The following is a 4,785-nucleotide window of genomic DNA, read 5'->3' on the forward strand; positions in this document are numbered from 1 at the left end:
TGTTATTCCCCCGGTCTCTTCTCTGACCAAGTCCACAACAGAGCCACACTTCATGGTTCTTTACACGAGAATAACCGAAGATAGCCATTGTGGTGGTGTCCCCTTCACTCAGAACTCGACTGAGTTCGAGGTTTTTTTAGGGTCGTTCGTTGTGGGTTTGTTGATCTTGAGATTGTTGAGTTCGTGGTTTCTATTGATATGTTGTGTTGCGTTGTGTTCGAGCGTTTGCTGTCTTGGAGGCTGAACGAGCATATCGTGATCGAGGAGTTTAAAGCATGAGTCTTCAAAGGTATGTATAATTCTTCCCTTGGTTTATTACTGTTAAGGCATGCTGTAAATTTCGTATTGTGCATTATAGACCTGTAAGTTCTGTTTTCGTGACTGTAATTCTAATATGTTTCAATTTCAAATTAGAATATGGAACATCAATTTCGCTGCTCGTCAGGAATACCTCATGTCTGATTTCTTTCACACTCACAAATAATTACTGGCAAGCTGTGAAGTTCTTATAACTAAGTCCATTCGAAAAGGAAGGTATACCTTTGTTGGTTAAGGTAGTGGCTTTTAAAATTCTTTTTAACTTTCTTAACTACACACTTTTATTATGTCTTCGGGATCCCTCTCACTTCCGTGTCGGATGTTGATCTCAGTTCATTTTCATGTCTCCGTCCCTTTCTAAACTCGAATTGTACTAACCTGTTTCCTTCCTAAACTTAGATTTTTTGTTACGATATCTTTTTTAAATGGTACTCCGCAAAAAGTACATAAAAATAAAAAAGTTCGTAAAATATTTTTGAAAAATGCAAAAAGCATCATATAATTAGAATATTCAAATTCTCTGCCTAGTAAATCTCTTTAAAAAAAGGTAATTCACCAAAGTTTTTTTTTTTCCATGGGACATTTATAAACTAAAATTTAAGCTTTAGATTTTAATATTTTGGATACTAAACACATGGCCTTATTTGGCATACTTATTTTCTGGAAAATAACTCTTTAAAAATAGTTGATTTTCAAAAAAAACAAACAAATTTATTGTCGTCTTTGGTTGTTTTAACTTGTATTTCCATAGCAGTTGCAATTCTTTTGTGGGAGATTTTGACAACTCGGGGATGAAGGAATGCGATTAAACCTTTCCAGATCTTTCTTTTTTCTTCAGTGAGAATAATCAATTCAAATGAATTGTTATGGGAGAATAGGTGTTTCACACCAAGGTTCCTGAGAAACGTATTTCGTGGAGTTAAACTTGAGTTAGTTGTTTGGTGTTGATATTGGATTTGATCAATGCGGTTCAATCTCTAGTACTTGATCAAAGGTCTTTTGTCTTCTAAGGTTACAAACTTTAGGAGTCTTAGAAAGTGATTGAATTCTCTTCTAAGGCTCTCTGAAGATACGAATTGCTTGGAACTTAGAATGAGAGAGCTTGCGTTCTCAAGTGGGCTTCAATAGGGCTTGGAGCTTAGGTTGAGACTCCATGGGTCTATCGCTCTTAGTCCTAATTTAGTTGGATTTGGGTTGGGTGTTTATAAAGTTATGACTCTTAGGCCATTAGTTTGGATTTAGGTTTTGATTTTGACATCTTAAGTCAAATTTCAACTTATTTTTAGGTTTTAGAGACTTTAACCCAAATATCCTAATAATTAAATTGGAATCAAGTTAATTTTATTCAATTCAACGGTCATCTGATGAAACACGCTGGCATTATCGAAATTTTGTTTTGTTCAACTTCAATTTGGAGCACATGTTCCAACTCCCTAATTGTCCCAATCTTAATATTTTGGAATTTCCCCTATTAATTTAAGTAAATGACGTGAACAATTTATGGTTGGTCAAATTTTCTCACTTCCAAAAATATGATTTTCCAAGTCAATTTGTTGGGCAGTACAATTTTCACCCTAGCTATTTCCGCAGAAAAGAAAACCAACAAGCTTAGAAACTCTAAAAATTAAATGGGATTCAAAAAAGGGCTAAAATGTATTTCAGCCGTCAGCGGAAAAAGAGACAAAGAAATAAACCAGTTTTTGGAGACCTCTCAACTCGCAACTGATTTGCAAAAAGTCAAATCTCCATCTAGAAGCGAACGACAAGGTTGGTTGATTCAAAATCACAACCAAAGTTTCAATTTTTGTTTGGTTACAGTATTGAAAGCAACACATCATTTTCGAGCACTGGTTTTGTTTTGGGTTTCAAACGTATTGAAGCCAAACACAATTCAAATTCGAGCACACTGGTTTTGTCCACATCCAGATCGAATGGAACATGTCAATGACTGCATCCCTAATCTTTTTAGTTAGTAGTTTTAAACCCGAGCATTAATATTTGTAATTCTTGTTTAATCCTAACGCGGTTATGAAGCCTTTTCAACAAACTTATTACCCTCCAGATCGGTTGCCGATCTCCTAGAGCTTTTTTAGTTTCCCGCTTCTCTGATAAATAAGACTTACCTTTGTACTTTAAGGAAGACTTTAAATAAAATGCATGTGGTAATTCTTCATTTGAGTGCATCAGATCGAATTTTTTTTTTTTTTCTATTATTAAAAAACTTTCCAAGAATTTAGAGAAAAAAAAAAAGAATGCTAGAGGGAAAATATAGCTTTTTCAAGTTTTTTTAGAAAAAGATTTGAATAGAGCAAAAGGATCACTAGTGTCTTTTCCTTCCCTACAAAGTTTGAAATGTTGATGTAAAATGTGACACAAGAATCAGATTCTTTTTTCTATTATTAAAGAATTTTTCAAGATTTAGAAAAAAAAAGTACCTTTTGAGTTTAGGAAAGATTTGAATGAAGCAAAGGAAGGTCACTTTTTTGTCTACAAAAATGCTGATAAAAATATCATGAAAACAGAAAACTGAAATCTTTTTCTAGTATTGAAACATTCAATACTTTTTAAACTTAAACATGGTTTGATGATTCCAAAATTTTTCTGATTTTTTTAAACATCAACAAAGTAATAGCAAAAGGAAGAAATTGAGAAAGGAAGAAATTGCTATAATTTTCACTTTTGTAACCGATTCTGTTGAAAATGCAGAAGTCAGTTGAAAACTCAATGGATTTTTTTTTTTTAAAAAAAGAGACAAGCGGGCTGCATCCGTAGCGTTACCAGGATAAGGTTTCCATCCTACATTCATATACTACAGACCATTTTGGTTATCACTCAAGGCATGATCCACTTGTATGTCACCACATACATGATTAAGTCACATACAGATAACCAGAGATTTTATGTTTATTGGTTTGTGGTAAAACAAATAAAACAAGTAACTGAGCAAAATACAAGAAGTGAAGTAAATATCATATATTAACAACACAAGCTTTCGTACAAACTGTTTATAAACTACAAGACACGAGACTTTAGGGCATCAACCCCAACAATGGGAAGGAGTGAATTCCATTTTATGTAACTGAGTTTCCAACTCCCAGATCAGACAAACCCCCAAAAAGGTAAGCATGTTGAGTTGGCAATCTGGCGACTCTCACCCATACTAATCAAAGGACCGCCCTCAAAGGCAGAAGTTCCCAAAACACTCAGGATTAAGTTCATGTCACCTATGGTCGTTAAGATGAGATGTAAGTCTCAAGTATCAACGACGTTATATAAAGAGACGAATCATCTCGTGGTTTCGTCTTATACAAACTCTTTGTATAGGACACCCCCACTCGTATGTCTCCACATGAATGATCGGGATCTACCACCTGTAGTAGTTCACAACACTTGTAAACCTCTACAAAGCGAACTGTATTCGTAGTGTCATCATGATCAGGTATCCCTCCTTAATCCTTATACTATAGACCTTTTTAGGATATCACTTAAGGCATGATCCACTTGTATATCTCATATACATGCTTAAGTTTACATATAATAACCATGGAGCTTTGTTTATTGGATATGAGTAAATTCCAAATAAAATAACTCTTATTTTATTCATAACAATGTGTACAGTTTACAAACTACGAGACTCCGAGAGAATTAGAACACCAATCCCAACAGAGTGAGACCTCATGAGAATTTTCCTAAAATGCATGTGATGAGTACAAAGCACGCTGAAAGATCCGTGTTGGTTTGTGGGGACAATTTTCACTTTTAGAAGCAATTTAAGACAAGCAAAGATAATGTAACTAGGTTGTAGGGGATGCAGGGAAATTGCGGGACAATCAGGTTGCAGGGGATGCATATAATTGGGTTGCCTTATTTCATTAGTGGTAACTAGTCTGCGTTTGCTCCTGGTAGGTCGATTTTTTATAACTTTTTATTGTGTCAGGAGCTTGTGGAGGGCTATAAAGTGGGCAAAAGGAAGCCACGTTGTGTGTTGAAGGTTGACCTTTAGAAAGCGTATGATTTGGTTAATTGGGATTTTTTGTTTGGTGTGTTGCTTGCTATAGGTACGACCCTTCAGTTTGTTAGTTGGATGAGGGCTTGTGTTACTTCGCCTACGTTCTCTGTGATGATTAATGGCTCACTCGAGGGGTTTTTCCCTGGTAGGAAGGGGCTAAGGCAGAGGGATATGTTGTCGCCATTTTTGTTTGTGATGGTGACGGAGATCCTGTCCAGGTTGTTAAATAAGCCTACTGTGTGGTTTAGGTTCCATGATCGGTGTGAGTATGTGGGCCTGACTCATTTGGTTTTGCAGATGATTTGATGATTTTTTGTGCAGTTGTAAGAGGTTCTTTGGAGTTTGTGAGATAGGTTCTGGTAGAGTTTGCAGAGCTGTCTGGGTTAGTTGCGAATGTTGGGAAGAGTTCCATGTGTTGTTACGGGTGTGGAGTCTGGTGAGGCGGAGGAGCTTGTTGC

This window comes from Benincasa hispida, chromosome 4, assembly GCF_009727055.1.
Source record: "Benincasa hispida cultivar B227 chromosome 4, ASM972705v1, whole genome shotgun sequence".
Taxonomy (NCBI): Eukaryota; Viridiplantae; Streptophyta; class Magnoliopsida; order Cucurbitales; family Cucurbitaceae; genus Benincasa; species Benincasa hispida.